This window comes from Dromiciops gliroides, chromosome 6, assembly GCF_019393635.1.
Source record: "Dromiciops gliroides isolate mDroGli1 chromosome 6, mDroGli1.pri, whole genome shotgun sequence".
NCBI lineage: Eukaryota > Metazoa > Chordata > Mammalia > Microbiotheria > Microbiotheriidae > Dromiciops > Dromiciops gliroides.
The window spans coordinates 234,743,376-234,767,721 of record NC_057866.1 but is presented as its reverse complement, the minus strand read 5'-3'; positions in this window follow the sequence as shown (position 1 = coordinate 234,767,721).

The following is a 24,346-nucleotide window of genomic DNA, read 5'->3' as shown; positions in this document are numbered from 1 at the left end:
ACTCCAGAGCCATCTGGGTTCAGTGGCAAGATATGTATTAGGAGGGCTGGAGATGGCCCTGGATGTTTAAGGCAATTGGGATTAAGTGACTTGCCCAGGGTCACACAGATAATAAGTGTCTGAGGTCATATTTAAACTCAGGTCCTCCTGACTCCAGGGTCAATGGTTATCACCACCTAGCTACCCCCATTATGGTTTATTATACTACTGTACTCAAGTCTTTCAAACTTGCTTTTCTTTATAATGTGATTGTATAAATTATTTTCCTAGTTCTGTTTATGTCTTCCCAATTTCCTTTGAAACTGTCCATTTATTTAATCATTCTTATAGTATAATAATATTCCATTATATTCACATACCACAATTTAGCCAATGACATAGTTTTTTGAGAAAACATTAGGAATATGGTCTGGTTGATTTCGTATCAATGGGTAATTTTGCTATTCCAGATGAAACTAATAATCCGAGACAGCCTGTTCCCTGAGTTCAGAGCATCCTTGCATCCTAGAGCTTGGATTTTCCTAGTGGTAGTCTGTGATTTAAAATAGACACCTACAGAAAATGGAATCAAGGAGTGGTAACATAATAAATATGAAAGATGGCATTCAAAATGACCTGAATCTAGAAAAGAAATCTATGGCCAATTTTTAAAAAGTTTTTCTTTTGCTTTGTTCTTTAGCTCATTTGGTGAAAGCAGAGAGGAGCCTCAGCATTACTTTTGTTTTCTCTGACAAGGAGAATGGTCTTTGGCCCAGAAAGAACAGAACAACAATGTAGCCATAGGGAACTGATAATCAAGATAAATAAAAAAACCTTAGATAGTACTAGCTGCCATTAAAGAGTTCTAGTCACCTGGCCCACTTGAAATATATTCTTGTTTACTGAAGGAAATGGCACATGTGATTGTTGTGCCATTGTTAATATATTTGAAAGGTCATAGAGCAGCTATACAATTAGGGAATGGAAAGGTATCCTGATGTTTTTTTAGGGAAGAGGGTGGAGACTGCCAAGTATAGACCAATGAGCATGACTGCATGCTGCAGCTTTAAATTTTTCAAAAGTTTAGAATGTTTTACTAAATGTATTACTTATTCATTGTAGAAAAGTAAGTGATCACAAAAGAGCCCTCATGGTTTCATGAAGAACAGGCTGTGCCAGATTAACTTTATTTCTTTTTTTTTTTGACAAGTCACTAGACTGGTAGATCGGGGAACTCAATAAAGTTTAGTTAGATTTTATCAAAACATTAGTCCTTTGTCCTATTCTTATGTAAAAAATGGGAGGGTTGTGGGCTAATGATAATACAAATTTGGGTGAATTAATGTTTTACTGTCAATTTGGAAGGGTATTTCCAGTGGAACAATGCACATTAAACAGTTGACCCTGGGCATTTTATCAATGGCTTGTATAAAGGCATTCTTAGAAAATCTAAAGATGATATGAAGCTAAAAATAGCTAACACCAGAAGAATGAGTTGAGTCAACAAGATACATGGGTTAGATATAGTTCAAATATGGCCTTAGACACAGCTGTGTCACCCTGGGCAAGTCACTTTATTTGCCTCAGTTTCCTCATCTGTAATACGAGCTAGAGAAGTAAAGAGCAAACCACTTCAGTATCTTTGTCAAGGAAAAATGGGGTCATGAAGAGGCAGACTAAACTGAAATGACCCAACAACAAAATATAGGCTAGTACAATGGGTTAAATCTAATAAAATAAAATTTAATAGAGATAACTGGGTCAAAAAATCTCAGCTCCCTAAGTGACATGGCTAAAAGGCAGTTTTTCTGGAAAAGATTTGGGGATTTTAGAGGAATGCAAACTTCCATAATCTGTTAGGGCTGCTAGGAAAACAGATGGGATCTATATTGAGAGACAGGGCCATCTAGTAATAAGGAGCTGACAGTCCCACTGTACTCTACCCTCATCAGATCCCATCTGGAGCCTTGTTTTCAGTTACAGGTACTATTTTTAGGAAGGACATTGATAAGCTTGAGACTTTTAGAGAAGGGCACCCATGAGGATCAGTTGATGGAACTGGGGAAGGGGATAGACAGTACAGCACTGCTGAGGCTACTTCCCAAGAGAGGAAGCAAGCTATTTGGTAGCTTTCTATTTTAACTAATTCTTTTTATTATATAGGTGTTTATTATCTTTTTTTTCAATCCAAGAAACCTGATTACTGGGGTGTGGTGTGGAGTAGCACCCCTTGAACAAACATTTATTTTAGAGGAGGGAGTTGACAGAGTTTAAAACCAATCCCCTAAAACCCCTAGATTATCCTGTTAGAATTAGAATAATCCATGATCCCAGAATAATCCAACCCAATTTATAAAGGAGGAAACTAAAGCCCAGAGGGGGCTGAGGTACCTTACTTAAAGTTACAGAGCTCATGGACCTCTTACTAAAATTAGGGCTAAGATGGAGTGTAAAATACACTCCAGATCTCATAGAGGCACAGTCAGATCGAGAAGGATCCTTAGAGACCACGTTTTCTACCACCAGCAGCCCCATTCTGCAGAAGAGAAAAGAGAGACTCAGTGTCAGAACAAGGACTCGATACCTTCCTAAGACAGGATTCTTTCAGCCAGGTTAAGAAGATTGATCATCTTTTATTGGAGCAAACTTTTCCAGAGGAGTAGCTCTTGGTTTCTTGACTCAGCATCAGCTATTGAATAGAGAATATCCTTCCTGGTACATTCGGGCTCCAAATTCCCCAGGTTGGATGGAGGGAAAGAAAAGGTCTCTAAATTGGGGAAGGCAGGTTTCCCCAGGGATGCATGGCCCTCCAGCAGAAGCTGAAGGACTGTCTTCTTGGGCCTTGCTTTGTTTGAAATGCCCACCCTCTCCTTGGGCAAAAGGGAGGCAGCCCCTGAAAGGCTCTTCTATGGATTGATGGTAAATGGGGAGGGATTGATTCCCGACCTGAAACCAAACCCTAGGGTAGAATATGCTACACATTGATCCCTTAAGGGCCCTGAGAAGAGTGGTTAGCCAGGTGCCAAGACCAAGACCACAGCCACACTGCATTTGGATTCAGAGGACCTTGGTTAAGATCTCAAATCTGCCACTTACTACCTGTCTGATTTAGGTGATCACTTCCCCTCTCAGGTTCCTTACATGTGAAATGAAGGGGTTGGACTAGATGACCTCTAAGTGTCTTCCAGCTCTGAATCTACGATCCTTTGATGATCATTCTCCAGCTCTAGGCCCTGACAGTGCTCAGGTTCGTGGCTTCCACCTTGTCTTCTCTCTCTCTCTCTCTCTCTTTTTTGTGAGGCAATTGGGGTTAAGTGACTTGCCAAGGGTCACACTGCTAGTAAGTGTCAAATGTCTGAGGCCGGATTTGAACTCAGGTACTCCTGACTCCAGGGCTAGTACTCTATCCACTGTACCACCTAGCTACCCCACCTTGTCTTCTCTTACCCAAGAAGCCCTTCAAGATGGCCTAGGTCATAGGTTTTTTTTGTTTGTTTGTTTGTTTTTTAGTGAGGCAATTGGGGTTAAGTGACTTGCCCAGGGTCACACAGCTAGTAAGTGTTAAGTGTCTGAGGCCGGATTTGAACTCAGGTACTCCTGACTCCAGGGCCAGTACTCTATCCACTGTGCCACCTAGCTGCCCCCTAGGTCATAGTTAAACTGCTTCCCCTTTGATTCAGCTGTGAGTCCCTTAACATTCATTCTGTCACAGGCTCTGCTCTATCACAGGCCTCACCCCTGCTTTCTTTAGAAGAAATTAAGTTCTGTCTGTCACCATTTAAACGTTCAGTGTTGGTACAAGGCAAGCATCACCCTGTCCTAGTTTTGACTGTAATCATGCCCAAGGGCCATTTCAGCTAATACTTAAATTATTTTTAAATTGTGAATGAGAAAACCATTAACAAACAGGAAAACTTCCATCAATAAAAAGTCAGAAGATTGCATGTATATATATATATATGTATATATATATACATATATATCTATATGAAGCTGCATTTCTTAGAGCTTATTTATTAAACTCTACATTTAACATGGTAGTACCAACTTTGCCCTGCTTGTTTGTGTGTCCTGAACATCCTTTAAAGTGTTTTCTCAGGATACTCCTAAAAGGTGGCTGAGAAATGCTCATTCTAGCATCTCATCTGACCTCAAGACCACATTATACTTAATAGCTTTACTATAGAGCCTTATAAAAATGATTCTCATTTTCTGGAGGGGTGTGTGTGTGTGTTGATAATTGGATCCTCTCAGTAGTTTCATAATTTGTTGAGGGGCTTCTGGATTCTTTTCAACTACTTGCCCCCTTTTTAGCTATAGCTCTCCCTAATCTTTCTGATAAACTGCTTGTGTTGACCTTGGGCTTAGTTGAGTGCCACAGACATATCAGGCAATGGTAGTGTAAAGGTTCTTTCTGACTTTTAATGTATCTCAAATCATATTTCATACTGCTGCCTTAGCTTTAGGAAGCAAAGTCAACCTAAATGTGGTCAGTAGCCTAGGAGAAATAGCAAGTGTCACAGTGAACTACCTTAAAATTTATATATATATACATATGTGTGTGTGTGTGTGTATAACATATAATGTATGTATGTGTATAAAATGTGCATGTGTATTTTTTACCAGCTTCTTGTCTACATTTCCCCCTACCTTTGCCTATATTCACTCCCATAGCAAACTGTTCATTTCAGAGCATCAATCTTTGCTTTTTTTTTTTTTTTTTGCGGGGCAATGGGGGTTAAGTGAATTGCCCAGGGTCACACAGCTAGTAAGTGTCAAGTGTCTGAGGCCAGATTTGAAGTCAGGTTCTCCTGAATCCAGGGCCGGTGCTTTATCCACTGTGCCATCTAGCTGCCCCCAAGAGCATCAATGTTGAAGTAAAAAGATTTGGGTTTTAGTCTTGGCTTTAATACTTACTAGTGGGAGTAAATCACTTAACCACTGAGTCTCAGTTTCCAGATCTTTAAAATGGGGGTAATAATTCTTTGCATTCTCTGTTCCTTGGGGTTATTGTAAATAAAATACTTTGTAAACTTTAAAGCACTATAGGAATGTGAGTTACAATAATGCTACTTACTTTCATATGTAATCCTATCTCCTCTTCTCCCTGCTATGTCTTTTTGGAGACACCTTTGTCATAATTCCTTCATGAATCTTTCTTTTCTTTCTTTTTTTTTTTTGCGGGGCAATGGGGGTTAAGTGACTTGCCCAGGGTCTTTTTAGATCAGGCTGATTTGAGAATCCTCTTAGGATTCTCAAATCAGCCTGATCTAAATTGATTATAGAATGGAAAATGCTTAAGTCTGGAAAAATACTGTCCTGTGTTACTAAGAAACTCCACCCTGCCCTTGACATGTTGTCACATAATTACTGGTGTCCAGAGTTAGCTCTCTGAGTTACAAACCCAAGGAATTACCTTGCCTTACTCAGTGAATGAGCAGGACCATTACATAAATCCAGGTAAATAAAATGCTTAGAGGGGTTTCCAGGTGTGATGATTCAGATGAGTAATTAACACGGTTGTATTACCAAAGGGGCATTACAATTCAGTTTGGAGTCTGTTTCTCAGAAGATGACTCATTCAAGTGCCTTTGCATTTTGTAACTTAGTTGTTAGTAACTTTGTGGGAAGCTAATTAAACCAGCTGTTAATCTGTATTCTTCCCTCCCAGTGATTCTAGTAGATGGTTTAGTAGATAGAGTCCCAGAGCCTGGAGTCAGGAAGACCTGGCTTCAATTCCAGCCTCAGACACTTACTAGCTGTATGATCCTGGGCAAGTCATTTAACACTATTTGCCTCAGTTTCCTCATCTGTATAATGAACAGAAGAAAGAAATGGCAAACCACTCCAGTATCCTTGCCAAAAAAACCTGAAATGGGATCATGAGTCATATACAACTGAACAACAGCAACAAAAGTAATCCAGAATTGTTACTAAGTCATGCTTCTTTAGTTAAAGTAAAAAAGGCAAGGGTGTCAATCATGATCTCAGACAAAGCAAAAAACAAAAATAGACCTATTTAAAAGAGATAAATGGGGAAAACACATTTTACTGAAAGGTACCATTAGACAATAAATTGATAATACTAAACATATATGCACCTGATATCAGAGCATCTAAATTTAAAAAGAAAAAGTTAAATGAGTTACAAGAAGAAACAGACGGTAAAACTATAGTGGTGGGGGAACCTCATTTTACTGCTCTCAGACCTAGATAACCTAACCATAAAATAAGCAATAAAGAAGTTAAGGAGATGGAAAACTTTTTTAGGAAAGATAGCTATGATACATCTATGGAGAAAATAAAATAGAAATAGAAAGGAGTGTATTACCTCTTTCTCAGGTGTGCATACCACTTTAACAAAACTGACCAGGGCATAAAAATCTCACAAATGGGCTTCGGCTGGGTGGTGCAATGGATAAAGCACCTGCTCTGGATTCAGGAGGATCTGAGTTCGAATCTGACCTCAGACACTTGGCACTTACCAGCTGTGTGACCCTGGGCAAGTCACTTAACCTTCATTGCCCTGCCCCCCCAATTTTTTTTCACAAACCAATGAAGAAAAGTAGAGATATTAAATGTATCTTTTTCTGATCATGATCTAATAAAAATTATATTCAATAAAAGGTCTTTGAAGCATACATTAAAAATCAGTTGGACTGATTTAGGACTTAGTACTAAAAAATGGGTGGGTCAAAGAACAAATCATAGTAACAATCAATTATTTCTTTAAAGGTAATGAAAACAATGATACAATACACCAAAATTTCTGGGATACAGCCAAAGCAGTACTTAGGAAAAAAATCTGTATGAGAGCAATGAATTGGACATGCAACTAAAAAAACCTGGAAAACCAATAAATTAAATGTTCCCAATTAAACACTGAAATAGAAATCCTGAAAATCAAGGAAACTAATAAAAGTGAAAGTTTAGGCAAAAAAAAAGGACTAATAAATAAAGGTAAGAGTTGGTATAAAAATACTAATAAAATAGATAAATCATTAGGTAATCTGATTTTTAAAAAAAAGAAAGAGAAAACCAAATTACCAGCATCAAAAACAAAAAAAAAAGATGAATTCACAACCAATAAAGATGAAATAAAAGCAATTATTTGGAGCTACTTTGTCCATATGTATGCCAATAAAAATGACAATATTAATGAAATGGATGAACATTCACAAAAATACAAATTGACCATGTTAACAGAACAAGATATAGAATACTAAATAACCTTATCTTAGAAAAAGAAATTGAACAAGTTACAAATGAGCTAAGAAAAAATATCCAAGACAGGCCAAAACAAAGAGCGCTTACATATTTGGATTTCACACAGCCTTAGGGCAGTCACAAAAGGAACATTTAAGGTATCCTGTCACTTTCCTTATTTGGGAGGTTGAGTAATAAATACAGACAGGATGTCAGGTGATGGGGAGGGAAGGGTAGATGTCTTACGTTTGGTGGTGTGACGTGTTACCTTTGGTTCGTTAATTTTTTAACCTTGGTCTTCCCAGTAGTTAAAATTCATCAGACCTCTTGGTGGGGCAGGAAGTATCTAGTCATCAGAATGTCTAAAATAGTGAAGCCCTCCCTTTGAGACAGAATCAGAATAAAATGCAGACTGAGAATCTGTCTTTATACAAACCTACAGCTCTTTGACCTGTAAGGTGATGAGTTAGTACTCCTAAAAGCATTCACAAGGATTATACACTTTGGCCAGGTGGGATTTATACCAGGTATTCAGGACCGATTTAATATTAGGAAAACTATCAGCATGATTGACCATATTAGTAACAAAACCAACAGAAATCATATGGTTATCTAAACAGATGCAGGAAAAGTCTTTGACAAAACACAGCACCCATTCCTTTTAAAAAAAACACTAGAGAACACAAGAATAAATGGAGTTTACCTTAAAATATTGAGTACTATTTATCTAAAACCATCAGCAAACATTATCTGTAATGGGGATAAGCTAGAAGCCTTCACAGTACAATTAGCGGTGAAGCAAGGATGGCCATTATCACCTCTATTATTTAATATTGTACTAAAAATGTTAACTATAGCAATAAGAAAAGAAAAAAGAAATTAAATGAATTAGAATAGTCAATGAGGTAACAAAACTATCACCGTTTGCAGGTGGTATTATGAAATACTTAGAGAATCCTAGAGAATCAACTAAAAAACTAGTTGAAATAATTAAGAACTTTAACAAAGTGTCAGGATACAAAAACACCCACATAAATCATCAACTTTTCTATATGTTACCAACAAAGCCCAGCAGCAAGAGATAAAAAGAGTAATTACATTTAAAATAACTATAGATAATATAAAATACTTGGGAGTCTACCTGTCAAGACAAACCCAGGAATTATAAGAACACAATTACAAGACACTTTTCACACAAAGTCAGATCTAAATAATTGGAAAAATAGCAATTGCTCATGGGTAGGCTAAGCCAATACAATAAAAATGACAATTCTACCTAAATCACTTACTTAACGCTATACCAGTCAAACTACTGAAAGTTTATTTTATAGAGTTAGAAATGATAATAACGAAATTTATCTGGAAGAATAAAAGGTCAAGAATATGAATGGAATTAATGAATAAAAAGTAAAGAAAGGTGGCCAAGGCATACCAGATCTCAAACTGTTATAAAGCAGTAATCCATTGTGAGAACCAGGGTGCCACGCCCTGCTGACCTAGCAAACATGTACCTTGGCATTCGGAAGTCATCACTATTCATAAACCACCTCTAAGTCATATCAATCAATGCTACCAGCCAATTAGCTTGGAGCTGTGTGTGGGGACCACCCCTCTTGTGGTCCACAAGGGGCTTCTGCTCTAGGAGACTGAGGAGCTTCTTTCTTTCAGTTGGAGGTCTCGGTGGTGGCGGTGGCGGCAGGGCCAGGGTAGCTAGGCTTTTTCTTTCTGAACCCCACATGTTCTTCCTCTCTCTTTTGCTAACTTCTAATATACTTTAATAAATGCTTAATGCCCAAACACTGGTGCTATAAGCTTCTAATTTAAGGTGACCACACATTAGATTTTTAGTCATAACAATGAGATTTTAAACATAACACCATCAAAACTATTTGGTACTGACTAAAAAACAGAGTGGTGGATCAATGGAATAAATTAAGTAAGTAATTAGGTAAGTAACAAGACAATAATAAATGACCATGGCGATCTAGTGTTTGATAAATGCAAAAACCTCAACTTTTGGGACAAGACCTCACTATTTGACAAAAATTGCTGGGAAAACTGGAAAACAGTATGGCAAAAGCTAGGTATAGACCAACATCTTATACCGTATACCAAGATGAGGTCAAAATGGGTACATGATTTAAACATAAAGGGTGATAACATAAGCAAATTAGGAAATCAAGGAATAGTTTACCTGTCAGATCTACATGGTGCAGTGAGTTCGAATTTGACTTTAGGCACTTAATAGTTGTGTGACCCTAGGCAAGTCACTTAACTTTGATTGCCTCAAAACAAAAAGATACAGTTACTGTCAGATCTATGGAGAAGGGAAGAATTTCTGACCAAACAAGAAAGAGAGCATTACAAAATGTAAAATGGACAATTTTCATCATATTAAATTAAAAAGGGTTTGTACAAACAAAACCAAGTCGGAAAGCAGAAAGCTGGGAAACAGTTTTTACAGCAACTTTCTTGGATAAATGTCTCATTTCTCAAATATACAGAGAACTAAGTCAAATTTATAAGAATAAAAGCCATTCTCCAATTGATAAATGATCAAAGGATATGAACATGAAGTTTTCAAATGAAGAAATCAAAGCTATCTACAGTCATATGAAAAAATGCTCTACATCACTATTGATTAGAGAAATGCAAATCAAAACAACTCTGAGGTACCACCTTACAAATATCAGATTGGCTAATATGACAGTATAGGAAAATAACTATTGGAAGAGATGTGGGAAATTCGGACATTAATGCACTATTGGTGGAGTTCTGAAATGATCCAGCAATTCTGGAGAGTAATTTGGAACTATGCCTGAAAGGCAATACCGAAAAAGATTTTTAAGATGGGGTGGGAGAAAGGATCTGTATGTACAAAAATATTTATGGCAGCTCTTTTTGTGGTGGCAAAAACTTGGAAATTAAGGGGATCCCCATCAATTGGGGAATGGTTGAACAAGTGGCATATGTAATTATTTAAAAGTTTGAGAGACATAATTTCTGGCTAATTTAATCATTTTATTAATAAGAACAGCAGGTTATTAATGAAAGGATGGTCATTAGGCCATCTTTCTTAGTCCAAAGACCCCTAATGGTGGTGGGCTCACAGTTTATATAACTTTTGAAGGGGAGGTGTTCCTGATGCCTAATCACCTCTGATTGGTTAATCAAATGGAAGGTGGATTATCTTGGGGTATGTGACTTAGGTTACTCAAATCTTGGTCAAAGAGACATCAATTTCTGTATCACCTGTATAGGGAGAATAAAAAATTTCCCAGGACTGGGAACAGGTAGGTAGTACAGTGGATAAAGCACTGGCCCTGGATTCAGGAGGACCTAAGTTCAAATCCAACCCCAGACATTTGACACCAGCTGTGTGACCCTGGGCAAGTCACTTAACCCTCATTGGCCCCCCTCCCCCCCAAAAAAATTTCCCAGGACCTCTCTGAGCAAATGTAATGAACTTTTAGTGTCTGATTAGATCTTGGCCTGGGTAAGTCTCTAAGAGAAATTTCACACATTGGTTGGTTTCTGAATGAGGAAGCAGAAAAGGGGGGAAACCTTGGTTCTAATACAACAATTAGTTATTAAATACAAGAGAAATATTTCTCACATTTATGAATGGATTTATGTAATGGTCATGCTCATTCACTGAGTAAGGCAAGGTAATTCCTTGGGTTTGTAACTCAGAGAGCTAACTCTCTGGACACCAGTAATTATGTGACAATATGTCAAGGGCAGAGTAGAGTTTCTTAGTAATACAGGACAGTAGTTTTCCAGACTTAAGCATTTTCCATTCTATAATCAATTTAGATCAGGCTGATTTGAGAATCCTTTTTTTTAAAAGAAAGATTCATGAAGGAATTATGACAAAGGTGTCTCCAAAAAGACATAGCAGGGAGAAGAGGAGGTAGGATTACATATGAAAGTAAGTAGCATTATTGTAACTCACATTCCTATAGTGCTTTAAAGTTTACAAAGTATTTTATTTATAATAACCCCAAGGAACAGAGAGTGCAAAGAATTATTACCCCACATTTTAAAGATCTGGAAACTGAGACTCAGTGGTTAAGTGACTTACTCCTACTAGTAAGTATTATTGCCAAGAATAAAACCCAAATCTTTTTATTTCAAGATTGATGCTCTGAAATGAACAGTTTGCTATGGGGGTGAATGTAGGCAAAGGTAGGGGGAAATGTAGACAAGGCATGTATACACATGCACATTTAATACACACACATTATATATGTTATATAGCACAAATATATACATATACATGTACATACATACATATTTTATATATATATATAAAGTTTTAATGTACTTCACTGTGACACTTGCTATTTCTCCTGGGCTACTGACCACATTTAGGTTGACTTTGCTTCCTAAAGCTAAGGCAACAGTATGAAATATGATCTGAGACACATTAAAAGTCAGAAAGAACCCTTAGACTACCATTGCCTGATATGTCTGTGACACTCAACTAAGCCCAAGGTCAACACAAGAAGATTAGTGTAATATATCACTAGGACCAGGTGGGATTTATGCCAGGAATGTCAGGCTGGTTCAATATTAATAAAGAAATCAGCATAATTGACCATAATAAAAATAACAACAAAAATCATTTATCTCAGCAGATGCAAAAAAAAGCATTTGACAAAAAACAACACTCATTCCTATTAAAAACACAGGAAAGCATAGGAATAAATGAAACTTTCCTCAAAATGATAAGTAATATTTATCTAAAACCATTATCTGTTAGAGGGATAAACCAGAAGCCTTCCCAATAAGATCAGGGATGAAATAAGGATGCCTATTATCATTACTATTATTCAATATTATAGCAGAAATGCTAGTTATAACAATTAGAGAAGAAAGAGAAATTAGAAAAAGAGCCATGTCCTGTACCTTTCCTTGTCTTCCTCTGCTGTCCTGAAGAGATCCTTTGCAGCACAAAATGCTGCCCTCACAGCACTGGCATTCTGTAACAGCCCAAGTAAATGTCTGAAGTCTAAAATTCAGGTCTTATAAGGCACTGAAAAGAGGCAGGGAAAGAGGGAGGGACTGGAGCATGATTTTGTTGTAAGTCTGTTTGTTGGGTCCTTGGGTCAGCTAGTGCAGCCTCATTGCTGGTAGCTTGTTGGGTGGCAAGCCAAGGATACTGAGTGAGCTCAGGTAGATGTAGCTCAATTCATGGGGTTTGTTTGTTTGTTTTTCTTTTTACCTTCTTTGGGATTCTAGTTATTCTAAATGGCTTAAGTAGCTTTATCTTTGGCACATAATTTCTGTTTGGGAGAAGTCTGAATAGGTATGGGGATTAGAGAAAATGTCTCATCCTCCTCCATCTTGTTGGTCATGTATGTGACCCAAAAGTCCTCCATTTGCATGGTATGTAGTTATTATTATTGTTGTTTTTGTGGTTCTGTTTGCTTCACTCTGCATCAGTTAATCAGTCTTCCCATGCTTCTCTGTATCCTTAATATTCTTAAATCAATAGTATTCCATCATCTTTGTATCACAACTTCCCTAGTTGATGAGCATCTACTTTGTTTCCTGTTATTTACTATGACAAAAAAGCTATACATGTTTTCATGTAACCCAGTAAAGTTATGTTACATCAATCAACATTTCATTGCTTGCAGATAGGAAACATTCCTCTACCTAAGTGTTAAAGGCTATTTCTTGGAAGTTGTATGTGAAATCAGGCTCAGAGGGAACCTAATGAGCTGCTCAGGAAAACACAAGTGATACATGTGACAGCCATATAGAAGGACAGATTAACTAATTAAATAGATGTATTAAAACATCTTCTGTGTACAAAGCACTCTAGATAAAAGGGTCTCCCTACCCCCCACCAAAAACAAAAGAAGAAGAAATCACTTTTTTATATTCTCCTGGTGAATTCAACATCTAAATTAGATAAGTAAATACAAGATAATTTGAGGAAGGAAGAGAGAAAGAAGATGTAAGGGAGTGGGGGTGGTGAGAGAGAGAGAGATCAACAAAAAGTGTTGCCCTTGAGCTGAGCTTTGAAAGAGACTAACGGATGTTTCTAGCCAAGGTGACTCTCTGGTTCTTTTGTTTGATCTTTCATGTGACTCTCAGTTCCTAGCAAAAGCAACTCTTTTGGCAACAACTATGATAACAGCACTACTGGTTCTATCATTGCCCAAAAAACAAAGTCAAAGAAAAGATCATCCCTAATGATACCAGGTTACCATCTTAACTTTCACTGTTTTGAAGATAAAGTATTTCAAAGAGTGGGGCAGCCTGGTGGCACAGTGCATAGAGCACTAGCCCTGGAATTAGGAGAACCCGAGTTCAAATATCACCTCAGACACTAACTGTGAGACCCTTAGCAAGTCACTTAACCCCAATTGTCTTAAAACATCTGGGGTCATCTCCAGTCATTCTGATGTCTATCTTGCCACTAGACCCAGATGGCTCTGGAGGAGAAAGTGATGCATAGCTCTTCCTCACTTAAATCCAATCCAGTGCAAATCACATCACCCCAATGCCATGGTTCTCTTCTAGAATGAAGGACAAACAACAACAATTTCAAAGAGCAAGCAGAAGGGAGGAAAAGAGTAATAAATTGCTGCTATACAGATGAATCTTGTACTGATGAGAAAATAAAAGTATCTCCACTAAAGTATTCAGACTTGTAGTTTTCCATTACACTTCTTGCCACATACTTCTGTACCATCAGAGTTAAGATATTGAGAAAATCCTATATACTCTCTGGAGCATATCAAACAAACACACCATAAAATTAGGGAACCTTAAAAGTAGTGCATCTATTTAATATGCTTCTAGCAATAAAAAAAATGCAAGTGCCTGCTGCTTAACAGAAAGGAATGCTTACATGGAGATATATGCATGAATGTACATACATGTGTGTACACATACACATAGGAATAGTATGAGTTCAGTTCCAGATGACCACAATAAAGTGAATATTGCAATGAAGTAAGTCACATGAAATTTTTGGTTTCCCAGTGCATATAGAAGTTATATTTACAATATACTGTAGTCTATTAAGTGTACAATAGCATTATGTCTAAAACAATGTACATACCTTAATTAAAAATACTTTATTGCTAAAAAAAAAAGGCTAATCATCATCTGAGCCTTCAGAAAATTGTAATTTTTTTGCTGGTGGAGAGTCTTCACTCATTGTTGATGGCTGCTCACTGATCAGGGTGCTGGTTGCTGAAGGATGGAGTGGCTGTGGCAATTTCTTAAAATAAGACAACAATGAAGTTTGCCACATCAGTTGACTTTGTCTTCTCTCTTATTTTTTTTTGGGGGGGTGGGGGTGGGGCAGTGAGGGTTAAGTGACTTGCCCAGGGTCACACAGCTAGTAAGTGTCAAGTGTCTGAGGTCGGATTTGAACTCAGGTCCTCCTGAATTCAGGGCCAGTGCTCTAGCCACTGTGCCACCTAGCTGCCCCTACTTTGTCTTTTATAAAAGATTTCTCTGTACCATGTAATGCTGTTTGATAGAATTTTACCCACAGAATTTTTTTCAAAATTGGAGTCAACCCTCTCAAACTCTCTACTGCTTTATCAACTAAGCTTATGTAATATTCTTTAATACTGCTACATATGAGGGAATAGGGAAGCCTGAGGAGAAGGAGAAAGGTAATGGCTAGTCACTGGCACAGTCAGAAGACACACAGCATTTATGATCATATGGGCATGGTTCATGGCACCCCAAACATCAAAGTCACATCAAAGGTCACCAATTGCAGAACACCGCAACAGATATAATAATGAAAAAGTTCAAAATATTGTGAGAATTACCAAAATGTGACACAGAGATAGACTCTGCTCATGCTCAACAATAGATTTGCTTGAAGCATGGTTGCCACAAACCTTCAATCTCTAAAAAAAATGCAACATCTACAAAACATAATAAGGCAAAGTGTAATAAAAACAAGTCATGCCTGTATAAAACATCTATTTATATATATAGTGCATATATATGTATGCATAAGTAAATATATGCATATATATGTTTTTAAAAAACAAAAGTATTGTAAACTTACCCCACTTTCATCATCAATGGACTATTCACTAGAATTACCTCTGCTGAAATATATATGTGTACAATTACAAGATACCCAACTCAAGTAATAACAAGTAATATCAAGTAACTCAAGTAATATCAGTGATAGTCTTAACCAGTGGTAGTCTTAAGAGATTACATGTATTATAGTGAGAGGTCTCAAATGTTTTCAATCTGCGGTTGACCAGAATCTATTTGGCTTTATCAGGTGACCTAGGTACAAATTCTACCTCTGATGCTTACTACCTGTGTGACCTTGGGCAAGTGACAATCTCCCTGGGATTCAGGTTTCTGCTTTGTAAAATGTGGATGCTCAATTAGAATTTTCTTCCAACTTAAATCTAAAATCCTATGAAAAGTAAGAAAAGAAAAGAACAATTGCACATGAAACAATATAATGGTGTTTTAGTTTCTATAGGAGGAGCAGGTGAATAACTGAAGACAAATGAAAGCCCGAAAGACAGAGTTTCTGGGTATTTAATAATCAATTTATTGATTAGGCTAGTTGATAATCAATAAATTGATGGTCAGAGGTTTCTCTCAGTAACCAAAGATACCTAATGAAGACACTAAATACCTTAAATATTTTTTTGAAAGGGAATGTCCCTAACAGGAGAACTCAACCCTGACTGATGAATAATTAATGACTTTCAAATGAGGAGGTGGGCTAAAAGTCTTCAGCTCCTCCTGTTGAGAACATGGATTGATCATGAGACTCAGTCACCTCCAGCAATCTGGACAAAGGAATCCATCTCTATCCAGAATGCTCTGGTTGGTTTTCTCCTTCATAAGATGGGTTACCCTAAATTCCAATGGAGGAGTATAAGGGCATAGGCTTAATGCTTTAGGCCTGGAATTCACTAAATTAGATTCTGTTCACACTCTAGACAGAAGTAAGGTCTCCTAGTTGGGTGGGGTCCCACCTAAGATGAAGGAGTATGTTCCTGGAGGATTTGGGCAATTTAATTTATCAGCCTTGTCCTACAAAGACTGACCTACAGGGGCTCATTCCTGAATAAGGAAATAAAGAGAAAAAGCTTTAATATTAATTTAATATTTGGTTATTTTCATCAGAGAGCTTTTGCACCTCCTTTTCCATTTGACCAATTTGATTTTTCAAGCTGTTGACTTTTTTCTCATGTCTTTCCTGCATCACCCTCATTTCTCTTTCCATTTTTTCCTTTACCTCTCTAACTTTATCTTCAAAGTCCTTTTTGAGTGCCTCTATGGCCTTAGACCAATTAATATTTTTCTTGGAAGCTTTAGATATAGGAGCCCTGATGTTGACATCTTCCTCTGAGGGTGTACCTCACTCTTCCTTGTCCGTGAAGAAATTTTCTATGATCCTCACCTTTCTCTATCTCCTCATCTTGCCTTTCTTTTACTTGATTTTTAGCTCCTTAAAGTGGGGCACTGTTTCCAGGCTGCACTATCCCAAGCTTCAGAAGGTCCCAGGTGGTATGATTTAAGAAGGATCAGGTTCTTCACTTGCCTGGCCTGTTTCCTGGTCCATAGATGACACCAGACCAACTTGCTAATCAACCAGCTTTGTGTGTTATGGTTGTCAGCTCCCATGAGCTTGTGCCCCTCCCCCACCTGGACCACTGCTACTCAAGCCTACCTCCTGGTTCCTAGCAGGGGTGAAAAACCCAAGTTCTGCCTCAGAACCAGCATAGACCCCTGTAGTCTCCCCCCTGCCAAGGGCTCAGCCCTCTCACCAGACTGTAAGCTTAGTTCCAGACAACACTGGTGCTTCAGCTGATTCAGAGGCTCTGGGAGTCTCCTTCTTTAGTGAGGCCTTCCTGGAACTGGATCTGTGTCAGGGTGACTGTGGGGTTGGGCTCCACTTCTGTCTCAGCACAGCAGCTCCCTCCTTCTGACCTTCCAAGCCGTTCCTGGTTAGAAGATGATTTCAGCACATTCTTCTGTAGGTTTTGCTGCCCCATTCTATTTGGTTATTAACATAATAGAAAAACAATCACTTCTCTCACCAAAGTATACCCAGAGTTTGGGTTCTGGTTCAAGAATATGGTAAGAATAGCTTGAATTGACAAGACATTGAAAGTAGAAGTTGGGGAGCAGTGGATTAAGCATCAGTCCTGGATTCAGGAGGACCCAAGTTCAAATCCAGCCTCAGACACTTGACACTAGCTGTGTGACCCTGGGCAAGTCACTTAATCCTTATTGCCCCACCTCGCACCCTCCCCCAAAAAAGTAGAAGTTGACAAGTCAACATTTACAAAGCACCTTCTTTCTGCTTGGCACTGTGCTTTTCCTTCCTGCCTTCAAACTTACCTCCCCTATCCTTAAGAAGCCTTTTCTAGACTCCGCCATTTTCTGGTCTTCTAATTTCTCATCTCACTCAGCCAAACTCCTGGGGAAAAAAAGCTTGCTACACTTGTTGCCTCTATTTCCTCTCCTGTAAATCATTACTCAACCCTTTGTACTATAACTTCCAACTTCATCATTCAACCAAAACTGTTGTCTCCAAAGTTACCAATAATCACCAAATCAAAAGATCTTTTTACTTTATTTTATTTTATTTTATTTTATTTTATTTGCAGGGCAATGAGGGTTAAGTGACTTGCTCAGGGTCACACAGCTAGTTAAGTATCAAATGTCTGAGGCTGGGTTTGAACTCAGGTCCTCCTGAATCCAAGGCCAGTACTTTATCCACTGCACCACCCAGCTGCCCCCCAAAAGATTATTTATCTTTTTTTCAGTCTTCATCCTTATGTTTTCTCTCTGCTGCACTTGATATTGATGACAACCTTCCCCTAGATACTGTTTCTTTTCTGGGTTTTCATGACATCACTTTCTCCTAATTATTCTCTTACCTCTTTGAAGGCCATTTCCTTATCTCCTTTGCTGTCTCATCACTCATATCACTTCCCCAACATATTAATATTCTATCCAAGGCCTTCTTCTCTCTCCATACTTTGTAACCTCATCAACTCCCATGAGTTTAACTATCATCTCCATGTAGATGACTTATAGATTTATGTATCCAACCTGAAATCTCATCAAGTACTATGGGTTTAACTTTCACATTTATGCAAATGGGATTCCCAGGTCTAGTTATCTAGCTCTAGTCTCTTCCTTGAGTTTCAGTCCTGCATTACCATTTGTCTGTTGGACCTTTCGAACTGGATGTCCTAGAGTATCTCAAACTCAGACTTGCCAGAACATCTCATTATCTTTCTCCTCAAATCATCCATTCTTCCAAACATCCCTTTTTCAGTTAAAGGTACTGCCATATTTCCAATCTCGCTGCTTTATAACATCAGCCCTATCCTCAATTCTTCACTCTTCATTATCCCATCTATCCAATCAGTTGCCCTTCTACCCCCACAACTTTCTTGTTTATGAATCCTTCTGTTCACTCACATAGCTACTACCTTAACTCAAACTTTCATCACCTTTCACCTGCATTATGGCAATAGCTTGATCCTCTTACTTCGTCTCTGCCCACTCCAGTCTATCTTCCATACTGCTTACAAATAATTTCCCTTAACTATAGATCTGAGCATGTGCCTACCTTACTCAGTCAACTACAGTGGTACCTTATTGCTTCTGGGATAAATATTAACCCCTCCATTTTCTCTAGCCTCATTAGACATTAAATTCTTTTTTTTTTTTTTTTTGGTGACGCAATTGGGGTTAAGTGACTTGCCCAGGGTCAAATAAGTGTTAAGTGTCTGAGGCTGGATTTGAACTCAGGTCCTCCTGACTCCAGGGCCAGTGCTCTATCCACTGCACCACCTAGCTGCCCCTAGACATTACATTCTGCTATCCAGCCTAACTGCCTTTCTCCTTCTCCTTCTCCTCCTCCTCCTTCTCCTCCTTCTCCTCCTCCCTCTTCTCTCTCTCTCTCTCACACACACACACACACACACACACACACACACACACAGCTGTTACACTTCCTTCCAAAATGTGTTGTAGTTAACAACTCTGCATTTAATCTCTTTATATCTATTCTGTATGTGTATATATGTGTATGTGTGTATACATACATATACAAACACACATACATACACACATACACACACACATATATATATATGTCTTCCCATTCTAATGTAAGCTCCTTGGGAATAGGGCTTATTTTATACATTTTACTTATATCCTTGTCCAGGTGCTGACATATAGTAGGTGCTTACCAAAGGGTTGTTGATTGATTTCCATAGGCCATGTATAGCCACTTTAGGTCCTTAAGCAGGGAGCAACACGATGAAAATGATGTTCTGGGAAGATTAATAGCTAGCATAATAGCAATAATAGCCAGCATTTACATTGTATCTTAAGGTTTACAAAGTGCTTCACATATGCTATCTCATTTGATTGGTTTGGAAGCAGTATGGAGAATGGAGAGACTAAGTGTGGGAAGAACAGTTAGAAGGTTATTATTGGAGAAATTGAAGATTAGATAACTAAGGTGATAGTAACAAGAACGAAGAGGAAAAGATAAATATGATAGACGTTTTGAAGGAAGAAGCTACCAGACTAGACTGATTGGATATAATGGAGAGGGAAGACTTAATAATGACTGCCCAGTTTTGAGCATGGGCGCAGAAGAGAAGGGTGGTATCTTTAATATGAATGGTTCATTTAGGAGGGAACAATTAGTCTTGGGGGAAGAAAAGGCAATCCTCTGCATTACTCCCTATTGAGTTTGAAGTGATGTCAGGGCATTTAAAATGGAGACATCCTTTTTTTTTTCTTTTGGTGAGACAGTTGGGGTTAAGTGACTTGCCCAGGGTCACACAGCTAGTAAGCGTCAAGTGTCTGAGGTCAGATTTGAACTCAGGTCCTCCTGAATCCAAGGCCAGTGCTTTATCCACTGTGCCACCTAGCTGTCCCTTAAATGGAGACATTCTAAAGGTGGTTGAGAAGTGGAGCTGTGAGTGGAGGTCACAAAATAATGCAATTTCAGAACTAGAATCAGGCATCTAACCCAATCCATAGCCATTCCCGAAAAAGAACGCCCAATTATAACACACTGGACAAATTAGAACTAGAGATCTAATGAGCCCAAATCATGGGTGGCATAAGGGGTCAACATGCAGCTCTCTCCCCAGGGTTAAAAGGTGCAGTGCTGACTGGCCATCAGATAGTTCAAGCTGTCATCTCTGAACAATTCCCAACTTGGCTTACCTTCTGCAACAGCCTTCTGTTTTCTCTTTGGCCATTTTCAGGGGAATGCTACCTGCTTTCCCACCTGGCGTTCATACAGCACTTTAAGGTTTGAAAAGTGTTTTAAAGTGTTCATTGGACTTCCAACCAAGCCTGGGGTTTTTCCTTTGCTTCTGGATGTGGAAGAAAATGTAACATCAACAAAGAGAATGCTGAGGGCAAAGCCATGATGGAGTAGGTTCTAGAGATTCTTCAGAGAGTGACAGACAGACAGACAGAGACAGAGAGCACAGATGTAATGTTAGCTAGCATTTCTATAGTGTCTACAATGTACCTGTCATTGTGTTAAGCACTTTCAAATATTATCTTATTTGATCCTTACAACAATCCTGTGAGGTAGGTGCTACTCCCATTTTACAGTTGAGGAAACTGAAGCAAAGAGAGGTTGAAGGGGCTAGCCCAAGGTCACAAAAGCTAGTGTCTGAAGATAAATTGGAAATCAGGTCTTCTTGACTCCCAGCCTAGGATACCCACTGTACCACCAGCTGCCACTCAGGAGGCAATATGCTGATGTAAACGGATGGAGTGAGACCTTCAGCAGAGTTTGCCTTAGCAAGGAGAAGGACCGTTTCATCATGTGAGACAGGTAAAGAAGAAAATAGTGGAAGATGGCATTTGGATGGTGTGAGTTGAGGAGGAGGGGGAAAGAGGCAGTTCTCAGAGAATGGCCTCAACTTTTTCAGTAAAATATAAGGGAAAGTTCTCAGCTGATAGGAGAAGAGGAGGGGGAGCGATGGAAGGTTTGAGGAAGGATTTCCTCCAATGGCTCAAGAATATTTTGAACAATCACCTAAGAAATGAGTGAGTCAATTGTCAGATCCAAGGACTTCAGCAAGTTCTGTAACATCACAGCTCACTCGTTCTGAGCCCTAAACCAAAATTTGCCTTGGAACAAGACTAGTCACAGTTAACTAGCTGACTTGGAAAGCCTCTCATGTCCCATTCAGGATAGATTAGTCAAGGTGGTTGATACCCTTTCAGCATTCATCTGACATTATATATACATGTTGAAACTTGACTCCATTCTCATCCAAAGTCCTCTTGGATTACCCCACCTATCAACCTTCCCACTCTTGTTCAGGAAGATTAGCTGCTACTGAAGGGGACCCAGCCTTGATTGGCTCCTGACAAGCAGGTCCACAGGGTGGAGAAGAAACTGTCTGTACTATAATCAGACAGGCCTCTTAGTTTTATGTTTGTCCTCCCAAAAGGCTGGATGGAAATCTGTCCTGATGTCAGGGAGGGGGAGCTTTGATAGGACTTCCTTTTAAAATCCTATCAGTTTTGAACTTTCAGACTACTGAGTGTAGGGTCCAAGACAGTGTGAATTATAGAGCTTCTGAAAATGTCATGTACATAATAACCCTGGCCCTCCGTGAGAGAAAGAGTCTCCATCTAACCCTTAGCAGCACCAGTAGTAGAAGGGTTTATCAGTGAATATGATCTTGGGTAATGATACATGAGACATATCCTTGATCTCATCATATACGTTACCTGATCTCCCTTTTTCTCAGTCATGCTGAGGGGTTCAGTTGACTGGTCTAACATGGCCCAGACATCCATTGGAATCTGAGGAAGGTCTTTGGATAAGAGAGAAGTTTAGAGTCATTTGAGTAGCTTTGTAATTCCCTGAAGGCCATCCATTCTGCTCTACTCTTGCTATTTAAACCCGGGACTAAGTGATTGTCTGTTATACTGTCATATAGGTCTTTCCTCTATCATGATGTGGACAATAGACATCCTTTATCCATATTGTTTTTCCTGTGTTGTCAGGTTAGATTCTTTTTTTTTTTTTTTTTGCAGGGCAATGAGGGTTAAGTGACTTGCCCAGGGTCACACAGCTAGTAAGTGTCAAGTGTCTGAGGCCAGATTTGAACTCAGGTCTTCCTGAATCCAGGGCTGGTGCTTTATCCACTGCGCCACCTAGCTGCCCCTGTCAGGTTAGATTCTTTTCAGTGGTCATCCAGGATGCTTCACAGTGCTCAGGGGCTTCATGTAAATAGCACAATATTATCCACAATAATGGTAGATATTGACATTCTAAACTAGATGGCTTGTCCTGACTAATACCACTGATGTACTCTGCTAATTTCTCTGGAAGATTTTTCTGGTTTCATGGTATTCTCTCCACTTTAGCTTCTACTTAGACCCTCAGTTTCTCTCATTTGTTTTCTTCACTCTTCTGTCACCTTTCTGGAAAACCTTCAGCTCTTCTACATACCGTTAGTAATTTAATGGATAAACAAAAAGTACTACCATGTCCTCAAAAATACCTTAGGTTATACTTCTTACTATCAGAACAACTGGGTTGCATTACTGCCTATGGTAAAGTTCTGACAAAATGGCTCAGTTCACTCATTTACCCAAAGCATTTTCTTCCAGGTGAAACATGGCTTTTGCTGGATTTTCTTCATCACACCGTCCTGGCTGTTGCCAATTACCTAACCAGAAACTATTTAAGTCAATCTATAGTAATCCAGTAGATGGCTAAAGTCACTATAGGGAAGATAACAAACAAAACCCACAAGGAACAACTAGCAGGTTGGAGATGAGATCTAGTTTCTTTCTAAGAATTTGGCACATTAAGCAATGGAACCAATCTAAATTTCATCACATGGGTGGTGAGCTCTGAGGCTCTTATGAGATAAACCACTTGTCTTGCTCCATAAGCATTCTATACTCAATCCATCCAGATTTCAGTGAACATAGTTCAATTCAGGCTTGTACACATTGAAAACTCCCCCTCCTTATTATTGATCATTGATCATCAACAGAACTCTGTTTTGAAGTTCTTAGTACTTGGTAAGTACTTAATGATGTTTATTTATTGAACTCAGATTTTGGACATTACTAGGGTGGGTCATCTCCTATATCTTGTGGACTGGATGGGCTACAGACCCCTCAAAAAGGGACATGGGAAACTATATGAAGCCTGCATGTCTCCAAACTCATTAAAGATTTTAACCCATAATAATCTACCTGGCCTTGTGCCTGGACCATAGATAGATGTTTTAGGAGGAGTCATGTATATGCTTCAGTACTTAATGGCTTCCGGGAATTGGGCAGGGATGGGTGTGACTAACACTCAGCTCCCAGAGTAAAAGATCATAATTGATGAGTCAGATTTGAGTAGTTCTGACTGTCAGCTCCCAATTCTCAGGCTCTTGAACCCCATCTCTACCTTGTATCCATGCTCCTGCTTCTTTTTCACCACTGGTGGTTTCTCCGATGTCTTCTGGATGTCTCTGATTTCCTTGGATTTGTGTCTGTAATACTTGGTGGATTGAACTTTTGAATAAATTAAACTTTTGCTTCTTTCGACATTAACTTGCCCCATCTTTTATACATTTGAGATATAGTCTAAAGGAGTTTAAAAACTAACTTAGGACTTATGAATATAGTGGTGGTAAGTAGAACAAAGAAAGTGGTAAGTTCTTCAACAACTGGGCAACCCCCCCCCCAAAAAAAAAAAACCCAACACCTGGACCTTGGAAGAGTTCAAATCTGTCCTCAGACACTTCCTAGATGTGCAATCCTGGGCAAGTCATTTAACCCTATCTGCCTCAGTTTCTTTATCTGTCAAATGAGCTGAAGAAGGAAATGGCAAACCACACCAATATCTCTGTCAAGAAAACCCTGAAGGGGGTCACAGAGTGTTGGACATAACTAACAAAACAATTTAACAACAAATATTGACTTTCAGGGCATGGGAGAAATAGCACACTGCTTTTAGATAGGTCAATATAATCTTGCTCTAATCTCTTCAGGTAGGTCCATCAAGAACCCCAGGCTCTTATCCTTGTCTAGTCAATTATTCTAATCACTTCAGTAGAAGAGTCCTTCCTTTGGTTGATTTGAAGAGTGGGGAACTGCACCTTTAAAAAAAAAAAAG